Source organism: Schistocerca serialis, chromosome 4 (assembly GCF_023864345.2).
Source record: "Schistocerca serialis cubense isolate TAMUIC-IGC-003099 chromosome 4, iqSchSeri2.2, whole genome shotgun sequence".
Classification (NCBI taxonomy): Eukaryota; Metazoa; Arthropoda; class Insecta; order Orthoptera; family Acrididae; genus Schistocerca; species Schistocerca serialis.
This window is the reverse complement of record NC_064641.1, coordinates 532432797-532456444: the sequence shown is the minus strand read 5'-3', so window position 1 is coordinate 532456444 and position 23648 is coordinate 532432797.

Here is a 23648-nt window from a genome sequence, read left to right as displayed (position 1 = left end):
ATGAGGAGTAGCAACGATCACGTAGCTACAGGTGCGTCAGTTGATCTAGTCAAAAGTGTATAGTAGTAGTAAAGGTAATAGTAAATAGCTGAGAGCAGTTTTGAAGTAAATATTGCAGCACTATAAAATATGACAGAAGCTTTCTAATTACATATGGATGCGAATCATAAAGTCGTCCTTTTATAAGTTATTGCTTTGGACTCTCCGTCACATAGATGTTTCCCAGTCAGAGGTTACTAATACTAGAATGTCCTTTTACTGGTGTCTATAGCTGTTTTAATTTTATTGTTAACGTGGACCATGGAATAAGTTAACAGGCAGGCATCCACGGATGTTCAGTTGCGACACCCGTATCGTAATATCTATCACATTATTGGCAGGGGCCGATATATGAAAATTCATGGCAATATTAAATAGTTACTAATTTTATGTTTCGCTACTTTAATAACCACAGACATTTTTGATGCTACACACTGTAATTTTCTCTTCTCTATTTTCCGTGTTATCGTCACTCTTACGCTGTGTGTTTCCTCCCTATCTTCAGACCACTTTGTGACAATCTTCATTCCGCGAATGATACTCTAGCAAGATATACTGCGAAGCTATGGGGTCTGGAAAGTGAAATATAGGTAAAGGTGGAAGTCAAGCTGCGAAGTGGGGCTGTGAGTCATGCTTGGATAGCTCAGTCGGTAGAGCACTCACCGGCCAAATGCGAAGGTACTAGTTTCAAGTACACAGTTTTAATGTGCCAGGAAATTTTCAATCAGCTCAAACTCAGCCGCGGATTGAAAATGCATTTTGGATTCTTTTGCTTTTTTCCGTTCGTTACATTCAATTTTAATACTTTCTTCATAAAAATTTCACTTTCTGTAAAATCTCAGACTTACGGCGTTACTTCTCAGTTTTTATTTGTTTCATGCAGATTATTTTCCCCATCTCGTCAAAGATGTTTCAAAATACAGTTTTTTGCATTTCAGTATAAGTCATCAGAAATGAAATAAACAGAAAATTGGATGAAGCGGATGCGAAAATAACTGCACAGCAAATGTAGAGACGTCGAGAAGGAAGTATTCCCCGGAAAGACAGCATTAATGTACAGAAAAGACAAAATGAGAATATCATAAAATCTCTTCCGGCTTAAAGGCTGCATCATTTGGTTTCACATCCACGAGGATCTGGCCGGGAACTTATAATCCGTATATAGGGCGAGTGTTAATACTCAAACGTAGTGCCAGTGCTAGAAATTCTAGTTTGAAGGCAAGTTGTCAAATCAGAGATACTTATTCTGTTGTGAGTGATGTATCTGTGAAATTGTTATCTGGTGATTTGATTATCCTCTATCTCTAAAGAAAATTTCAATAATTTATGTTTTAAACCGGGTCCTTGCTGTTGCTTCGTTAATTTCGGATATTTTAGGGATAATCCATGGTGTGTTTGTGTATATTTCAAATATGTATGAAAACTTTTGAGGAATTTAAAATATACATACACACCAAGGGTTATCCCTATGATATTCTAAGTGAAAAATGCGATATCAGACGAACAAAGTTTTATAAAGAAATTGGTTGGAATTTTGTATAGGGATAACGGATAACAAAACATCAGAGATTACCAACACATCAATAGCAGTTCCACCATGGAGGTAAAAAAAAAAATAAAAGATACAGGGCTCGTGGGCTCGTCATTTCGTCATTACGTCAAACTAGAAGCCGATGTCCGTCATCTTAAATAGTCCAAAACATTAATTTCACCGCATTTACGCTTCCATGGTTTTCTTCGGTGACACTTCCCCGTGACGTCATAACATGAAACATAGATCCCAAACGTCCACTGAAAGCATTTTATAATGCTCTCTATCGTGATCAACCAGCAGAAACAAGTAAATGCGTCCATACACACTACCTTGTATCACCTCCCTCCTCGTGAATGTGGGAAATGCACCAAAAAATCAACATACATTCTCTCAAAGGGCTGATTAGATGCTTTAGATGCCAGGAACACTTGGCGAGTATTCAGTGCTGGCTTATTAACTGCAGATTCTTACAGTTCAATACGATATCCGTAATCTGTTTGCCTATGGTCTTACAGATAAAGTTCTGCCTAATATGGATTCTGGTCTTGAAGACCCACAGACGACTGCCTACAGTGGTTTCGTGGTGATACTTGAAGACCAGATGTATGAAACCTGAGAGTTGAACTATTTTATACCCACGAATTAACCACAAAGTGCAGCACAGAATGTTCCCTTCATAAAATAAAGCTTGGCTCTTACTCCTTTCTTCATAATCTCCTACAGCTCACTTAACCACCGGTATAAGGTTGGACTAACTGTATGGCCGGAGGCCCCCTGTCTGGGACGTGATCTTGTCCGTCCCCAGACATCCTACGTAAGTCATCCGCGAGATTGTTCTCGATGCCACGTGTTTGTTTAACCTTTAACTGAAATGCAGAAATACTCCTCGGCCATTTCGTGATACATCCATTAAGTCTCAGTGTAGCTAGTGTCAGCTGAGAGCCTGGTTATGTCTCCGAACTAGAACGGACAGTGTTCGAGATAGATTTCTCAACTGGGAAGAACACAGTTCTTACACAGAATCTTTGGCTGCAAGAGGAGAGGGCAAATTAAGCATAGGCAATAGGCCACTTTCCTCTTCTCCCCCGAGTGTCCTGTAAAAGGACAAAGGCAACACGTACCATCGATGCATCGGTCTGTACTAAAAACTGTTAAAATCACACATGGCTAATACTCACCAAAGCGGCTTTCAAGAGCTCAAATGCTTTTCCCTGAGTCGCTTCCCACTCGAACTTTCTCACCTTTCCCGTGCCGTCATTGAGTGGCGCCACAAGCTGAGTAGAGTTGCAAATGACTTTTCTAAACTTGAACATGCCAATCTACTGGTAATTCTTAGCCTACAGACACCAAGATCACCGTATAGTATCCAGAAATAGGTAGCAATAATGTGCACTTTCCATTTGTCCTGGAGTATGGTTAGCTACACACTGTGGAAATTTAAAGACTCCAAATATCTGATCGGTTAACATGGATGCATTCTTCATTGGTTTCGTCCTCTTCTATCCGTTCCTTTCATTTCAGTGAAACCAGAATTGTCTTTACAAGTGACCTAATGAATTGGTAGGGGTCAACAGAGAGCACTGCCTTCGAAATCTACGTCTTTACACGTGACTGTCGTTTAGGCAGTTAAGGGAGATCAGGGTCAAACACAGATATGTTTCGTGTACTGCACGCTGAACGATACGACCCTTGTCAAGAGCGCTTAAGGCAAAAGACATCACATCATCTGGAAGTCGATGCGCTCACTTCCGGACCTTCTTCCCCAGCATTGGAGGCTTGTTGACCTATATACGAGGGCATGCTGGAAGGTAATACCTCCGAACGTTTTATGTAAAACCTTTTGAAATTCCTTGAATAAAACAAACGTTATTAATTTTCCAAACTCTGATGTGGTCAAGCTGGGAATGCATGGAGGGTGAACCAAAGGCGTCAGATTGTTCCAGACATACCAGCGCTAATGTGTGTCTGGCATTGTCATGCTGAAGGAGAGGGTGCTCCTTGCGTGGACTTTCCTGCGGCTATAAACTGATTACAGGACGCTGCTTCCCATGCACAGACATAGTTATGCAACACACCGCCATGTTACACACTATAATTTGGAGCCCTCTAGTGGCAGAGGGTTGCAACCTGAGTCAGCGAAGCAGCAGGTCGAACAAGCAATATGTACGACATGTAATACCTCAACCGGTATTGAGAAGGGAACAAAGAATTCGGAGACATTAGTTTTCAGCACGGCGTCGTACAACACTCTAGGAAAGTCTAAGTGTAGCAGGGATGAAATAAATGAGAAAAAAATTACTTAGAAGGATACAACACAGCAATGGGATTTTTATATTTCCTTATTCATCCGACGTAACATCAGACGCTGGCACTTCGGCCTGGAACGTTACAGCAGAGAGGGCTGTGAGACGACGTCAGTCAATAGTACGCTGACTAGGAAGACACCAAGACAAGAGCGGCGTCTATAGAAGAGAATATAGTCGCCGCGCCACTTAGCCGCGGAAGACTGGAAGAAGAGCCGTCATACAAAAGCTACAGCAGTGACTTATGAACTCTTTTGTTTTGCTTGCATTGAACTGTATATACCTAAGGACACTGATTTGCTTGCGATACACTTTTGTGAATAGCAAAAGTTACGTATTGTCAATTTAATTTACTGTAATAAACTCCATTAATACGATTTTCTTCAGTTGTTGTTTACAGGCAATCATTGTAGGCAAAACCACCTCTCCCTTCCGCCTCCTTGAATTTTATGTCACCATATATGGCTGTCCTAATAACCACATCCACGCCCTCAAGTACCTTGGTGTCACCCTTGACCGTCGCCTTTCCTGGACCTCCCATCTCTGGATGATCCAAGCCAAGGCATGTTCCCTCAAACTCCTCTCTGGCTGCACATGGGTTCAGTACGCATCCATCATCCTCAACACTTACAAACGCCCCATCTACCCCATCCTCTGCTATGCCCATCCTGTATGGATCTCCACCCCTCCTACCTATAAGTACATCCAAATCCTGGAACGCCATGTGCTTCGCCCCACCTATTCAATCTGTCTCCCATCCCCCAAGTGGATACTATTTGACTTGATCCCCTTCTCACACCTTCTCCTTTTCCTCAAATTGATGTGGATCCTTTACACCTCCTGCAAGCTCAATGCCCCACACCCACTTATCTCTCCCCTCCTCGCTCCCAGCCCACTGCCATGCCGGTATTCTTGAATCCCACCTGCTCTCCATTTTCACACCCTCCATACCCTTTTCCAAGGTGGTTTCTGCCAACTCCCCCTCCTTGGTGGTGTCCTTGTCCCATCCATCTACCCCTCCTACCAGCTCTGATTCTCCCCTCCTGTTCCCCCACTTTTTCCCCAGGGCTCACTCTCTCCCTCCTCACCTTCCCTTTCCCCCCCACCTGTCTCCCACGTCTTCCGCTTCCAACACCCTGTCCCGGGCTTCCAACCCCTCCCCTCTCTCCTCCTCACCGCTCTCCCTTCTTTCTCTCACTGGCTCCACCCCCTCCATCCCACCCTCCTACCTCTCTCTCTTTCGTGGAGGCGGCCCCCCCTCCCCCCTTCGTCATGTGAGTGTTTCACCTATGATCGTCGCCAGTGTTTCCCGTGCGTCAGTGTCTCTCCATTTGTGTACAGTGTTTTCATCAGTGTTCTACTACACTCGCATCTCCACCTGGATGGCTTTGTCTGTTCAATTGGTGCCATCCTTTCATGTACAGTGCCTTATGTCGAACGACTTCTAATTTATTGTGCAATGCTCATCAGGTGTTTATCATGCATTTTATGTTTTCTGTGTCTTCTGTGTCTATATGTTGTGTGTTTTGGCTGAAGAGCGGCGTCTGTAGGCCGCTGCTGGTCCACCTCAGCTGAGGCATGAAATAACAATAAAGGGGAAAAAGAAGTTGTAGTCTACCGATCCGAGAAAACAGCTTCCTAGGTACCCTGCATTAGACGAGAGGGCGCGATACTAAAGTTATGTTTATGGTACATGAAATTCGGAACCCATATATCAGTCTTCCACAGCAATTCGATGGAGAAAATCAGTTTTGAATTTTTCCAAGCGCCCTGAATACACTAAAGTTAGGCCGTTTTACCCTCTCTCTGTTGTGTTGCTCTGTGATTGTCTGGCTTGCGGTCATGTGATTGGCATTGCATTGTGACGCTCTTTGCCGCCGAGGGAGTTTTTTATTTTCTTTTTTTTCAATGTGCTTTAGCGAAATGTGAATAACGTTCCTTAAAAAACGGAAGATCTTAACTGGTTGGATACCTTGACTGTCCTTTTTATTATGAATGCAGCGCACACAACAGCCTATGAGACCCAAGATTGGTCAAATAACGATCTCGGCTTAACTGAGGACGATACGTACGGCATGCAGTGGAATTTTTTCACCGGCACATTGCAAAAGAATAGTACGTGAAAACATAGGCTGCTGAAAATTTAAATATCATGGTGGAAGTGTGTGGGACGTGGTTTTGTTTCACGCTGGATACTGAGTACGTCAGTTCCATCTGTTCATTTTGCCATTTGAGATTCCTAAACATCTTGTTCGCACCCTGGTATCTACTTAAAATATTCAATTGGTTAGTAAAGAAAAATATGGCTGTGGTTTTACACTGAAAGTCTAACCCGCTTTAAAAGCGTTCAACATGAGCTCTAACAGCACGTTTATCCGTTTCTCGTCGTTGGTGGTTACAGGACGTTTCTTTCGTACAATGGCCCGCTAAAGAAGAGTTCATTTGGTAATTCCACCAACCATTTCAGGCAAAACTGTCAGAACAGACGGCACCCAGTGAAGCCCTCTTTCTAATACTCAGTGAGGGGATGGGTATCATGAAATCACGTGTATGTCTGTTACCTTGGGGACGACTTCGAGACTGCCAAAGCATGTGAACGCGGCTGTTGTATCAAATATTTAAGAAATTGTCGCCATTAATACACAGTCTAAACCCATGCCTGAAAACCCAACGACAGGCCAAAGCGTTCCACAACATTGCTGAACAGTAGCAACAACTGTCACAAATGAAGTGATGAAAATTCAAGAAGAATCGACAGACAGTGTATCGGTAGCTCACATTCCTACATCGAGTGTGACATTGCAGAACGAACCGTCACCACCCTTAACAAACGAGGCAGAGTGTACAAAACAAAGGATGAAGGAAAAGGAAAACCAAAGAAAGAAAAACAAAACTCCTAGGCCCTTCACAGATACAATAAAGCAAAAGTGAGAGCGGTAGGCAATGTCATGTCCCTCTGAGACCATGTTTTCTAGTTCTGAGGTAGGCAAATAAAACGAAAGATCGAACAACTTGCACTCAGAACGAGAAAAAGGGAAACTGTTGCCCCAGTTAAACATAAAACTAGAACATCACAACGCGTGCGCCGGCTCTTTCTGTGGTGGCGCTGCGATGCGTAACACTCGCGTTAGCGAGGCGGTAATCGAAGCATCTGCTCACATAGTCCGATAGAGATCCTTGGAACACGATCACAGTTAACAAGCCGCTCTTCGGTATGCCCAACAGGCAGCAAAATGCTTGTAGTAATATTTAGTATCTCAATAACTAAGAAAATTAACCGTGGTCGCATGTAAATTTCTTTATCTCTACTCGTTGCAAACACTGCGTCTTAAAAATTATCCCCTCCTTTACCTAAACTTGACTAATAAAGTTAGAATAGCTCCATAAACTATAACGTCACCTTTTGTCTAGTGGTAACGAAATGGAGTATATTGTCATCAGCGGATGCTTTTGTACCACCCCGATGACGCAAAGTTAAGTGCTTGTATGTCAAGTTTATGACAAAGGTCGGAAACAGATCTGACCACATTTACCTTTACACATTAAAATTGTTTATTAACTACTGTCAATACGTATTAAATAACATTTCTGAACTTGTAAGCTGTGTCCCACCAGTATATGTTTCACATATGATGTCAACAACATAGAAGAAGTGGACAGTGTTAAATTCTTGGGAGTACAGCTTGATAATAAATTCAACAGGGAGGAGCACACCACAGAACTGCTGAAGCGTCTAAACAAATATCTGTTTGAATTGGGAATTTTGCCCGACATAGGGGATATAAAAATGAAAGATCTGGCATACTATGCTTACTTTCATGCCATAATGTCATATGGGATTATTTTTTGGGGTAATTCATCAAGCCAAGCTAAAGTTTTCTGGGCACAAAAACGTGCAGTAAGAGTTGTATGTGGTGTGAAATCTTGAACATCCTGCAGAAGTCTGATTAGGGAGCTAGGGATACTAACTACTGCTTCCCAATATATTTATTCCTTAAGGAAATTTGTCATTAAAAATATATCACTTTTTTAAACCAACAGCTCAATTCATGGAATCAATACTAGAAATAAGAATAATCTTCACAAGGATTTAAAGTCACTTAGTCTTGTACAAAAAGGTGTGCATTATTCAGGAACACACATTTTCAATAACTTGCCAGTCGCCAAAAAAAGCTTAACAAGCAATGAAATTCAGTTTAAGAGAAGCCTAAAGGATTTATTGGTGGCAAACTCCTTCTACTCCATTGATGAATTTCTCAGTAAAACCAACTGATTATATATATTATAACTTGTGCACAATTTCAGTGCAGTAATGTGTTCATTGTAAATATATATATATATATATATATATATATATATATATATATATATATATATGTGTGTGTGTGTGTGTGTGTGTGTGTGTGTGTGTGTGTGTGTAAGTACAATCTAACTTCTGCACCATTTCAGTGCAGTACTGTGTTCATTGTAAATAAGTGTTATAGTACTTGTGTTACATGTTTATTACCTTATAAATGAATAAAAAAACTTTTTTTATTTTAAATTCAGTCCATTTGTATCTGTAAAATGGCTCTTTCATATAGCGTTCATTAAAAAATGACTGTCATTCCACTTGGGACTTGTGGAATGGTACATTAGCTTATTTGTTTTAGTTGTAAATATTTGTCATGTATTGTTGTTTTTCTGACATGTTCCACATCCTGGAGGACCTCCTCACTACAGATCAATTGGAATGAAAGTAAATCTAATGTAATCTAATCTAAATGTAACGACTTAAATTTAATTTTCTTTCTTGAAGTGAATGTCAAGGAATAATTACTAATAACTGAAATGTCACCATCTTTCGTCTGCACGCTTGTAAATGCCAACCAGTAACAGACAGATAGATCCTCCTTCAGTTTCAATACAAAACTTTAATGGCATAACAGCCGTTCATAGGATTTTATCATTTACTGATTTTTTAAAGTATGATGATTCTGACATATTTCTACTTCACCAAGTGCCTGGCACAATTTTTAAAAAGATATAAGGTTTTGAAGTAGATGCGCAAGGACTGTCTTTTCTAACCTCAGGGCCGGCCGAAGTGGCCGCGCGGTTCTGGCGCAGCAGTCTGGAACCGCGAGACCGCTACGGTCGCAGGTTCGAATCCTGCCTAGGTCATGGATGTTTGTGATGTCCTTAGGTTAGTTAGGTTTAACTAGTTCTAAGTTCTAGGGGACTAATGACCTCAGCAGTTGAGTCCCATAGTGCTCAGAGCCATTCCATTCTAACCTCAGCGTTTGTCATTTCTTTGCCACGACCAACAACATAATTACACGACAGCGACTAATTGTGTCACGGCTTCAATAGATCTGCATCCTATGACTAGGAAATGTGCATTGCTAATAGACGTCATAGGTACCAAAGAACTAAGGGACACACAGCGTCATTTTCATCCAACAACTATGCAGTTAACCTTTACACAGAACAATGGTGCCATCAGAATAGGTTGCATTTATGTTTCCAAACAACTTACCGTCAATTTACAAAGTGCCGAAGTACTCCCAATGGCATTTGCGGTTACTGTAACTTCGTATGCGTCATGCACCTTCAGGACGGTAGTCAGGTGACTGCTCGCGCTTTTGGAACTCAATATTTGTCACGTCACGACAGTTGACCTCCGTTTGGATGAGAGGCCTGCGTGGCAGCGCTGTTTGTAGAAAGGGTAATCGCATTTCAAACCTTGAGGGATGCACCGATCTCGCAATGCCACAATAATTTATGATATGCGCGCAGTGTTATCCTTTAGGAAACAGTGCGCACTCGAATACTACCAGCCGGCCGTTGTGGCCGAGTGATTCTAGGCGCTTCAGTACAGAACCGCACTGCTGCTACGGTCATAGGTTCGAATGCTGCCTCGGGCATGGATGTGTGTGATGTCCTTAGGTTAGTTAGGTTTAAGTAGTTCTAAGTCTAGGGGACTGATGACCTCAGATGTTAAGTCCCATAGTGCTCAGAGCCATTTGAACCATTTCGAATACTACCAGCAAATGTCTAAAAGATGTACTTGAAAGCTCTGTAGGGCACAATGAAAATCTTTGCTTACGTATAAATAAAATTAAGGAGAAGGTCCTTCGCATCCACCCCAAAGTGAAGGAATCTCCGTCGAGAGCCGTCCTCTGTATGCCTTGGACAACGACGAACCGAAGACCTACAACCTGGCACGCGAAATACGACTAACACTAGGGTAACATAACGCTTCTGTAGTAACTGATGCTGGTGACCTCACCCATTTCAAGGACGTTTTTTGTGCCATCTTCTGACTCGTCTCATGCAGTCCTCGACGAATTCTTCTGCACTAACATCTTCATCTCAGAGTAGCAACCGAGCGAGGTGTCGCAGTGGTTATCATACTGGACACGCATTCGGCAGGATGACGGTTCAAGATGTAGGTTTTCCGTGATTTCCCTAAATCGCCTCAAATAAATGCCGGGGGTGGTTCTTTTGAAAGGTCATGGCCGAATTCCTTCCCCATCCTTACCGAATCCGATTTGGAAAAATGACCTAGAAATTTGGTCTCCTCCTCAAAATCAACAACCAACCATCCAGAGTAGCATTTACCCCGCACGGCCCCCGTTATTTGGTGGATGTATTACAATCTCTTTCACCCCCCCCCCCCCCCCTCCCTATAGTTTTTAGCCTCTATAGCTCCCTCTTGTACCGTGGAAGTTATTCACTGATGCCGTAACACGTGTCGCATCATCCTGTCCATCTCGTCAGGGTTTCCCATATGATCCTTTCTTCGCAGATTCTGTGGAGAACTTCCTCATTCTTTATCTTATCAGTCCACCAGATTTTAATCATTTTTCTGTAACACCACATCTCAAACGCTTCGATTCTCTTCCGTTCCGGTCTTCCCAGTGTCCATGATTAACTCTAATACTATGCTGCTCTCCGAACATATATTCTCAGAAGTTTCTTCCTCATACTAAGGCTTATTTTTGAGGACAGTGTGGTTCAAAAGGCCCTGAGCACTATGGGACTTAACTTCTAAGGTCATCAGTCCCCTAGAACTTAGATCTACATAAACCTAACTAACCTAAGGGCATCACACATATCCATGCCCGAGGCAGGATTCGAACCTGCGGATGTAGCGGTCGCGCGGCTCCAGACTGTAGCGCCTAGAACCGCTCGGCCACACCGGCCGGCTGAGGACAGTACAGCTCCCTTGAAATACCCTATTTGCCTCTGGTAGTACTCTTTTTATGTCCTTCTTTCGTTCGTCATTGGTTATTTTTGCTTCCCAGGTAGCAGAATTCCTTTATCTCGTCTCCTCTGTAGTCACCCATTTTAAGTTACTCGCTACTTTCATTTCTGTTGCATCTTATTAGCTCTTTGTACTCGTTATAATGTTAGTACCATCCAATGGATCCTGTAATTTCGAATCACATTGACTGTGAATTACAACGTCTCCACAAAATCTTATCACCCAGAATTTTAGTCCCACTCTTGTACATATCTCTTGTTTTCGTAGTTGCTTCTTCGATTAATAGATTTGAAACGTCCCCTTTGAACAATTATACACGACTGTCCTTAACCTGACACAGAATATTTTTTAGCGCAACCCAATCTGACTTTCAAAAAATCCCTACGAAAGAATGGCCCTGACTAACATTAAACTATACCTTTCACAAATCACTTACCTCACAGAAATCTTCGCTGCTCAAGCTACTGCAATACAGCGAGCGCCACTACTGCCAGCTAAATAAAAGAATCAAACTATGGAAGGCACTAACTACTGATAGGGATAGTTAGCAAATGAAAGATATTAATAGAGAACAAACAATGTATTTACCTTGATATCATCATATATAAATATAGCAGTTCATGACAAATTACAAATCTCCGCCATCTCTCTCCCCACATCCACCACTGCTGGCGGCTCACCTCCAACTGCGCAACGCTACGCGCTGTTCACAACCAGCTGCCTAACACTACAATGGCGAGTATTACAACAATGCAAAGCAGCCACAGACTGCACACAGCACAGCCAGTGATTTTCATATTGAGGTGGCGTTACCAATAAAAAACCTAAACAGCCTACTTACATAGAGAAAACATAAACAGCCTACTTACATAGAGAAAACATAAACAGCCTAGTGATTTTCATACAGAGGTGGCGTTACCAATAAAAAAACCTAAAAAGCCTACTTACATAGAGAAAACATAAACAGCCTACTTACATAGAGAAAACATAAACAGCCTACTTACATAGAGAAAACATAAACAGCCTACTTACATAGCCCCCATGCTCCCCACAAAAAATTTTACAAATTGGTTTGGGCAGTGCCCAATACAGATTTGAAAAATTTTTTCATAATTACAATAACAAAGATATCAAATGCACACACTTATTGATACAACGTTGGTCAAAAGCTAAAATTTTGTCACAGTCCATAAAGACAGTCCTGACCATTCATTACGGTAAAATATAGTGTTTTTCTCAAAGTCTGAGCAGTAGAAGAAAATGCACACGGAAGTAGTGGATTTCCATGCAGTCTTGAAGAAGTAGTGTTGTCCTTCCAATGGAAAGACAGTGCTGACTCTTGACATGCATACAGGCAATGGGCCACAACAGAGCAAACCCACAGCAGAGTCATTCGAAGTTTTGAAGAATATTGGTAGGTAGGTCATCACAGAGCAGACCCACTGGAGTCCTGGTAGAGATTGTGGTATTGGTGGGCCACCAGAGGTGCAGACCCACTGCAGTCCTTGTAGAAATTATGGTATTGATGGATCATCAAAGATGTAGACCCACTGTAGTCCTTGTAAAGATGGCCAGCAGCCATCTGTTGCGATTGTGCAGGTGCACATTCACCATGAAAGAGTCTTGCGGAGAATATAGCAAGTCCATAAACCACCACTTGTGCACTCACAAAGTTTTTGGAATTGTCCTTAGAACCAGCAATGCTGTTATCCAGTCCCTTGCTGAATTAGTAACACACGTGCAAACACTCACAGTCCCACTTCTCACATATTATCCATATACTATGACCAACAGAAACGTGTGCAGTGAAATATAACTAACAAGTTAATAATATCATGAACTGGTGACAAGTACAATTTTATAACATAAGAATACAATAACAAAGGTACACAATACATCATTAAAAACATAACAATATAGATAACATTTGTAGTAATAGGGGCTTTACAAAAGAATAGAAATAACATATACATCAGTGTTACATAAATTATGACATAAGTGAATATATAAAATAATGAGAATAGTTTTCGAAACATTAATTTCACACATGAGCATTAAATCAGAACAGAATAAATAATGTCTAAACATCTTTACAAAGTAAATAACATATTATTAATGCCAATTATATTCGAGGATAACAGTATTCCTCGTCATAGTGAATGTAGCTTAATATTAAAAGAAGAAAAAATTCTATGAAACTACACAGAGACAGGAAGAAAACAAATACACAAGGGTACACAAACATATAGTGGGATAACACCAATGGGAAAGGACAGGGTTCGTTTTCAGTGTAACATTTGGTACTGCAGTCCAACCCAAAACTTCATATATCTTTCCTCTTATTTCATCCTTTGTTTCCACCAAAAAAATTCTATCTAAGCATGCTTTCTGTATTTATATGTTCACACATTTCTTACCTCAACATTTATTTCCAAGAAAATCCTACCGAAACCTGTTTTCTCAATGCATTTCTTCTAATTCATCGCAACTCATTCTCTTAGAGGCTACCCCCTCTTAAGCTAACTTAAATCTACTGAGCTCAGATGCTAAACTAAGGGACGAGGCAATGCAGCAGCACAAAATAAGTAACACAAACAGCAATGATAAAAAATACAAAAGGCAAAGCAAGCAGCATAAATTACAACTGATATAATGCAATGAGCAGCAAAAATAAAAATAAATCAATAGTAAAACTAGCTTAACAGAGTAATACAAAGTGAAATTTAGTAGCACTATGCCTGGCAAATAGCAGCAGAAATAACTTATATCTAAACATGACATAGCTCAAGCAGAAAAGATATTACAGTAAAAACAACAATGCAGATAAGGGAAGTGTATATTCACATCTTAATGTCTAAGTAATTAAAGTGGTGCACCGCAAATTATTCTACAAAAGAAATTACCAAGTACTTGAAAAGAAAATTATAGATGCAGTTACTGGTATTAGTCCCTTCTTATTGTTCTCTCCATTCCAAGAGCTCCTTTTTCGAAGAATGTGGATCAGAAAATAATTATTTAATAAATCTGTTGACAGAAAGTGTTCACATTAGCAAATGCATTTAATTTTATTTTATGAAACCAATGCTGCAACACAGCTGGAAAACAGATGTCAAATGAAATAAGCAATTACGCAAACCAAAGCATAAAAATATCATTCAATAGTCATGTGACATTTCATAAGTTAGTAGAAATTCTCTCAACTCCCGTAGAAAGACGCTTGTCGTAATCAGGTGTGCAGATGTAAAAATATTTCTCGTCATTTCATTAGGCATTTCAGTAAATATCAGAAAGTACGATATGTTTCCAAGTAATCAGCGTGTCGGATTTGCGATGCTTTCTCTAAAGGAATGACAATGGCCAGGATAATGGCCTCCCTTTTTTTTTTCTTCCTGTGCTCTGAAAGGCACGCGCTAATGGCTTTTTCTCCAGGCGTCTGACACAGCTGGGTGCCCACGACGCATTACGTGCAGGTGGTCACTTAACTTTCTTATGGAAATATTTACCGCTACAGTGACAGTCTCACATAAAAATATTTCACAGGTCAAGAATTTGCGTTACAAATCTGTAGAAACAAAATGCTATTGATATAACAGTGTCCAAAAAAATTTTCGTCTGCATTGTAATACATTCACGAATATACACACACATTTCATAACTCTTAAAGTACGTTGCTTGGTTTCCAACATCCTTTTCATAAATCAGAGTCCTTAAACACTACTCATTATTCCTTACCTCATTATACATATACATATTCGTCGACACTTCTTCAATATTTCATCATGAGAAATACGTAGCATAATAAACATTCCTCAACAACATAATACACATCGTCATCGTAATAATAACATCATAACACTTCAGTCAAATCTCAAAATCGTCGTAGCTTCCTCCAATAATTTCTAAGCCTAAAAAAATTCTCTGCTCATTTCAAAAGTGTCAGCTGCCTCAAACGTACTCTAAAAATCATGATCTCATACCAAATACATCATTCAAAGCTCTCATAGTATCACAACGATTCCGAAAAAATATGAACAGTTTACAATACACAGACAAAATACAGTTTCATAAGTGTGAAGTTATCCAGCTGTGTAATTACGTAAACATCTGTCACTGACGTAGTAAAAAAAATGTTTGTCTCTCTCAGTTAAATGATCAGATAGCTGTGTAATTTGTGTGTTAGAGAAATATGGTACCGATGTGTAAAGTTGTATAAGCAAATACCATATTAGTTAGGGTTCCTTGTGGTTGCCACACACATGGTACACAAAGTAAGCGTGTACCCCCCTGAAGATTAATGTAATTATACCCTCAGGTGTTACAGATTACAGCAATGGAATGAAATGTATCACGGAAAACTTTCTTTGTAATTCAAAAATCTTTAAAAATAAATGTTTTAAGTACAAAATTAATCACTGAAATGCGTGTCCTGTAGCGCTAAATGTGCATCTTGTTGTAAGATAATCTCTGTGGAAGTGTCGTAGTTATTTTCCTCCGAAAGCTAAGTTCTGCAGAAGCCAATGTACTTACCTCATGATAAACAAAAGTGAAATGCTTTGCGTATAGATATCGTAGTTATTATGCTTATTGGCGTGATGAAGAAAGTACTGTACAGTAACGTAATGTTGTGCCACGAAAAAAGCTGTCTCATTGTTGCTATACCACAAAAGTTACTACTAAAACATGTTTTTCTTTCCAGAAGAATTCAGAAAACTGTGCAGATATAAAACAGATACACCGCAAAAGCAACATTGTAAATTGTCACTCATTAGTAGCGTCGTGATAAAAATCGTGTAGCTGTCACATAAACTAACCTCTGTGTCATCTGGTATCTCTCAGAAAGCACTTTAAATTCAGAATGTATTTTCAAATAAACCAAAATGTTGCATTAAAATCTCATTAGCAGTACTGGTAAATGTTCTAAGTATGTGAGCCTTATAGTAGTTACGTAATCGTGCAACAAACAAGCAAGAATGTACACACACAATAACACTGTGTCGTCTGTTCACTATAACAATACATTCGTAATTTCTGTTTAAATAAGTTCTCTTGGTTCTAGACTGGATATTTAACTTCAAACATTGTTGCATGTTAACAGTTTCTTAAGTCTTTCAAAGCATACTAGTAATGTAAAGTGAAAAGTTTTATGGCAAAGACAAAGTTAAAAAGCAGATTATCTTTCAATAAACGGTTTTACATGTGAAGTGTGGTGCAATCCTTTACTCTTCCTAGTACGCAGACTTTCAACTTCAAAGCAATTATCATGTTGTTTACATCGGTAAAGAATGCTAAATCTTTTCTCAAGGCTAGCGTCTTTGTTATTTTTCCCTGAGCCAGCGGCCGCACGCAGCTGCCTGCTGTGCGAGTCATTGTCTGTCTCTTTGTTGGCGCGCGTCGTTATTGGGATTAGGAGACCTAACTTCTACAAATTCACTCTGACGAGAAGGCCCTGCTCTGTTTGAATCCCGCCAGTTCTGATGCAATTCAGGTCTGTCGTTACGATCATATCGTCTGTCGTCATGTCGGTAGATTCCGTAGTTTCTTCCTTGTCGGTCACGTGGTGGAGAATTTCTCCCTGAATCGTAACTCCGCGCTGAACTGTTGCGTCTGAAGTTATTCTGTCTCCCCTGGTAATAATTGTTTTGGTTCCCATATTGTCTGTTTCTGTGGTTATCTCTGTCATATTCATTACTACGGAAATGCGATCTTTCTCTGTAACTATTATTACTCTGCCAGTGGTTGTCATATGGGTGGTGTCTGTTTTGGTCACGATTTGCGTTGTAAGAATAGGCTTGTCGTGTCCAGTTATTGCTTCTTTCATCGCGGAATTGCGACTGATGTGATCTGTAATTGTTGTGCTCCTGCGTTCCGCGATTGTCAGTGTCACTTTCCAGTTCTTGTAACAGTCCCTGAAAAGCTTCAATGTCGTCTTTGCAACGTCCTGCCAAAATAATATGTCGTAAATGTTCAGGCAGTTTGATTAAGCAAATGCGGATGAGTTCTGAGGGGCTGTATGGGTTTGAAAGATACTGATTCTTGTGCAACATGTCTTCAAAATATTTCACAAGACTGGAGAATTCAGATTGTTCAAAGTGTTTCATCATCATGATGCTATGTTTTACACGGTCTTGTGTAGCTTGAGACCAATATGCTGAGAGGAAGGCATGGTAAAATTCTCCTTCACTGTGGCAATCGTGAATTACCGATCGCATTCTTACAGCTGGTTCATTCTCCAAGTAGCCACACATAAATTCTAATCTGTGTTCCAACGACCAGTTGGGAGGAAAACAATGAGAGAATTGATGGAGCCATGCTTGTGGATGAATGTCGTTGCCAGAATTTTTAAATGTTTTGAATTTACGTGTAGTAATGAACAGCTTATAGTCAAAATCATCATGTCGGCGAGTCGCATATCGGTCATTGTTAGGTCGTGTCGGCCGTTCCATCTCAAAATTCGGTGCACATTGCCAATTTCTTTCATAACTTCCGAAATGCCCTGTGTTATTATTTTGCGGCTTTTCCGTATTTCTAAGTCCCTCTTCCCGTGTTGGAGTGCCAGTGTCCTCTGAAATACGTAATTCTTGTATTACCTGTGTCAGCTGATCTTGTACTTCCCGGATTTCTCTTTGGTGTTGTGTATTAATTTGATTCTGATTTTGTTTGAATTTTCTTATTTGTTCATACTCTTCTGTGTCAGTGAAGGCTACGGGTTTTGTGTCATTCAGATCATAATCTACCTTTGTAGATAAGTTAGTGACCTGATCCGAAAGTTCGGCTACTTTCTCCGATAGTGAACACATTTCCTCAGTGTGTTTTTTTGAACCAAGTTTCAGAGTGTCCATTTGTGTTGAAATCGAATCTACTGTGTTCTTTAAGTTTTCTTGAGTTTTTGCCAGTTGCGTAACCGAATCGGTAGATGCAACTGAGTCAATTTTAGCCCACAAGGTCTCATGATTTTCAAGAACAATGGCTTGCAGCTCTTTTATGGCTGCTTCGTGATTCTGTAATGCATTTTCATGCCGCGAAAAAATAGGTTGAAAATGCTCACAAATTTGTGTTTTTACGTCATTACAGACTTTTTGACATTTCGATTCAATGTTATGTAACTCAGTAGTTAAATCTTCACGTGTTTGTTCAAGTGTGGTGTCTAACTTTTGAAGCTGTTGCTGTGTTTGTCTCTGATTTTGTTCCATTGTGTCTAACTTTTCAAGCTTTTGTCCCATTTGTTGCATTAATTGTAATAACAATGCACTGGTGTCTGAAACATGTTCCTCAGTGCTTTTAGGCAGTGAAGTGGCACCGGCAACATTCACATTTTGACCAGCGGAAAATGTGTCTTGACTCATTTGAGAAAACGGTGAGAACCCAAAACCTGAGTCTGCAGAATTTGCAATATTGTGTTCTGTCATTCCCGATTCCTGAGGCGAGCTGTTGCCGACCAATCGATCGATAACGCTTCCCTGTTCACTACCTGTTTCACTGTCTACACCATTGTTTGCCGCCCGCTCCATTTCCCTATGCGCAATTACCAAATTACTACTTTGAACATTAGTTAATTCATTACTCGGTGGCGCTAACATACTGCTTTCATTTTCACTGTCATTTCTCAGTTTACTTTGGAGCCTAGTATTACGTTTTTCACACGCCATTATTGTCACAGTATTTCACACGACAACACAGAAAAACACAATTTGAAGATCAAAAATAAGAGAACACATTAAAATAGTACTGAAAATAATATCTAGTTAATTGCAGCTGCGAAATACTTGGTGCAAATCTACATGCATGCCACAACTGTTTTACTGTACAACAATGAAAGGCTGCAACTACAAAGGAGATTCTCTCTACAATTAGGCGCTAGCAATAAACAAAATCTACACTAATTACACAAACTACAAGAAAAATCAGAAGATTCCAGTGAGGTATCCTAGGCTAAGGGTCGACATATGAAACGTCCCCTTTGAACAATTATACACGACTGTCCTTAACCTGACACAGAATATTTTTTAGCGCAACGCAATCTGACTTTCAAAAAATCCCTACGAAAGAATGGCCCTGACTAACATTAAACTATACCTTTCACAAATCACTTACCTCACAAAAATCTTCGCTGCTCAAGCTACTGCAATACAGCGAGCGCCACTACTGCCAGCTAAATAAAAGAATCAAACTATGGAAGGCACTAACTACTGATAGGGATAGTTAGCAAATGAAAGATATTAATAGAGAACAAACAATGTATTTACCTTGATATCATCATATATAAATATAGCAGTTCATGACAAATTACAAATCTCCGCCATCTCTCTCCCCACATCCACCACTGCTGGCGGCTCACCTCCAACTGCGCAACGCTACGCGCTGTTCACAACCAGCTGCCTAACACTACAATGGCGAGTATTACAAGAATGCAAAGCAGCCACAGACTGCACACAGCACAGCCAGTGATTTTCATATTGAGGTGGCGTTACCAATAAAAAACCTAAACAGCCTACTTACATAGAGAAAACATAAACAGCCTACTTACATAGAGAAAACATAAACAGCCTAGTGATTTTCATACAGAGGTGGCGTTACCAATAAAAAAACCTAAAAAGCCTACTTACATAGAGAAAACATAAACAGCCTACTTACATAGAGAAAACATAAACAGCCTACTTACAGATTGCACTGCAAGAGTTGAAATCGACTAAAGCTGAATGGTTAGATAAAATTTCAGCGAAAACTATAAAATCACTACGAGAAGGGGCTACTATACATCTATTCAAGTCAGTCTTTGATACCAGTGAGACTGTCGAGGTACCATCAGACTTTCGGAAAAATGTAGTCGACACAATTCCCAGGATACTGAGGGCAGATACATGCAAGAACTACCGCACAATCAGCTTGACAGCTCATACAGCTAAGTTGCTGACAAGAATAATATACAAAAAATAATGGAAAGGAAAACTGAGTTAGGTAACGAACGTTTTCGATGTAGCAACACAGAAGAAAACTCAGGACACGCTCATAGGATTGGTCCACCTAGAGAAAGCGTTCAGGAATGTAAATAGTGCAGGATGTTCGAAATTCTGAGGAAAATAGGGATAAAATTTAGGGAAATATGGGTAACATATAATACCTGCAGTAACCTAGGGAACAATAAGACTGGAAGACCAAGAACGACGTGCTCTGATAGGGATGCAGTATTAAGATTCTACTGTTCATTGTATACCTACATAATTATACCATATTGTTTAGCGAGACTCAAGGCGACGTAGCTACCATAGGCACCCTGCTCGATGACCTAGAGCTATTTCCGATTGTGATTACGAAGGCTTGGGCCAGGGCGTGTCGTCACGGAAAGCAGAATCTAAGTTAAAACGTGGAAAAGGGGAACTCTGCAGGGCCTGGTGAATTTCCAACACAGTTGTACCAGGTTTTCTGGGACATCACTGAGAACAAATTCACAGAGGTAGTGAACAAAATAATTTGTGGTTCTATTCAGTTTTCGTGAAGGTCGAATCGTGCAGGGAATGTTCCTTGTTCTAGACTTTAGATCCATCAACCTCCTAAACTATGATTATAAATTTGCTGCAAGGTGCTTTGTAATGTTGGTATTAGTTATTGACGTGACAATCAGTACATCCTAGTCATGTGGAGTGACTCGATGCAACATTCCCCACGTAGCTTCTTTGTATAGAGACATACTATCCAATACTGCTATTAATATCGGCGGGCTCTTTGTCAGTTGATTTCGCAAACGTGTTTGCTCGCATAAGCCGCATCTATCGACTGCGCATGATGGCTCAGTGCATTAACGATATTAACTTCCTGACAAGAGCTAAGTCATTGGTAATGATCAATGGATGGGAAACAAAACCTATTTAGGTATGTCTGTTCGACAGGACTGCCCACTGTCGATATTTCTGTACGTCACTGCGGTACACCCACTGCTGAGTACTATAGGTCGCACGATTAGTGGAATGCAGATCCTCAACAGTGCCTTCTGATCCGTAGCCTATGCGGAAGACGTTGGCGCACTCATGGAACACAACTCCGAATTCGACTTGTTTCGTTCCACATTCCAGCTGCATGACTACGCCCCTTGAGCAGTAGTCAATAACAGCAAAACTGTACTGCTTCCACTAGATATATCCGGCTTAGGCGTTGAAAGGCAATGGCATCGTGCTGTGCGAAACCTTATGATACTAGGACTTGACGTTACTGCATGACTGCAGGAAGTGCAAGCACGAAACTAGAGAGAATACCTCATCACCATAAAGGGTCTCTTCAGAAGCCATGCCACTCGGTGGCTTAAGGTCCACCAAAAAGTGATTATTATCAATATCTTCATCCACTCTAAGGCCTGGTAAGTTACACAATTGTAAACTGTGCTGAAACTTATGAGCAAGCCAATCTGACAAGTAGTATATTGTTTGTAGTGGAGGCAGGAAAACTTACGAGCAGCGGCCTGTGGAAACATGAATCAGGGGGCCTCAGACTCTTTGATTTCACACACAAAAACGCGGCACTGCTGGTCCACCGTACAGCCACCGACAGCAGCTCAGATGGATTGACGGCACCACTTCAGTTTACAGGCCACTGTATGAGCAACCCTCTGCTGTGATAACGGGCATTGTCTATCAGCTGTCCATTGTTAAAGGACTTGATAGCACGACCTGCAGTGCATAAATTTGATTGCCGACCATCCACAGTGGATTTGAAACAGGTGTGGATGAGCATCAATACCTCATTGTACGGAGAAATTTACGCGCTACGGTGTTAAATATCAGTAATATGCATTAACCTATTCGCTTCAGATAACTGCGGAAAATGTAATGCCTCGATACTAGGGAACAAAGTTTCCAGTGTTACAATGTGTCAGTCGTGCGAAAACATTGTCCATGAACGGTAATGTTCATGAACAAAATCACTATTGCAAACGTAACTGTCCACAGCATCACTGCGCCGGATTTCAAACCCTTAACAAAAGTGAAGCAAATGCCACGGACTCGCTGTTAGGCCTCACAGCTCATGCCAATATAGCACAACAGATGGGTGATACGTACCTCTCCAATATTAGGTATAGTATCGTTAAATAAAATGTGTCAATAACTATGGAGAGCTATTTGAAAATCTTGTATCATCTGCATTAGAGCATGGGTACAAAAAGGCACTCCATAATTAGCATTGTAAAGGTATATCTTTACACGAAAAGATTTTTTTATTTACAAATTAAGATAAGAAAAGTTCCTTTACCCTTTAAAAAGGATTCTACAACGATTGAATAACTATTTAGTAAGTGTCTTAAGAACTTAAAGGAGATTACATCTCCTAAGGATAAATCTTTCTATTCACCTTGATGGAAGAGACGGAATACTACAGGGTGTTTCAAAAATGACCGGTATATTTGAAACGGCAATAAAAACTAAACGAGCAGCGATATAAATACACCGTTTATTGCAATATGCTTGGGACAACAGTAAATTTTCAGGCAGACAAACTTTCGAAATTACAGTAGTTACAATTTTCAACAACAGATGGCGCTGCGGTCTGGGAAACTCTATCGTACGATATTTTCCACATATCCACCATGCGTAGCAATAATATGGCGTAGTCTCTGAATGAAATTACCCGAAACCTCTGACAACGTGTCTGGTGGAATGGCTTCACATGCAGATGAGATGTACTGCTTCAGCTGTTCAATTGTTTCTGGATTCTGGCGGTACACCTGGTCTTTCAAGTGTCCCCACAGAAAGAAGTCACAAGGGTTCATGTCTGGCGAATGGGGAGGCCAATCTACGCCGCCTCCTGTATGTTTCGGATAGCCCAAAGCAATCACACGATCATCGAAATATTCATTCAGGAAATTAAAGACGTCGGCCGTGCGATGTGGCCGGGCACCATCTTGCATAAACCACGAGGTGTTCGCAGTGTCGTCTAAGGCAGTTTGTACCGCCACAAATTCACGAAGAATGTCCAGATAGCGTGAAGCAGTAATCGTTTCGGATCTGAAAAATGGGCCAATGATTCCTTTGGAAGAAGTGGCGGGCCAGACCAGTACTTTTTGAGGATGCAGGGACGATGGGACTGCAACATGGGGCTTTTCGGTTCCCCATATGCGCCAGTTCTGTTTATTGACGAAGCCGTCCAGGTAAAAATAAGCTTCGTCAGTAAACCAAATGCTGCCCACATGCATATCGCCGTCATCAATCCTGCGCACTATATCGTTAGCGAATGTCTCTAGCGCAGCAATGGTAGCGGCGCTGAGGGGTTGCCGCGTTTGAATTTTTTATGGATAGAGGTGTAAACTCTGGCGCATGAGACGATACGTGGACGTTGGCGTCATTTGGACCGCAGCTGCAGCACGGCGAACGGAAACCCGCGGCCGCTGTTGGATCACCTGCTGCACTAGCTGCGCGTTGCCCTCTGTGGTTGCCGTACGCGGTCGCCCTACCTTTCCAGCACGTTCATCCGTCACGTTCCCAGTCCGTTGAAATTTTTCAAACAGATCCTTTATTGTATCGCTTTTCGGTCCTTTGGTTAC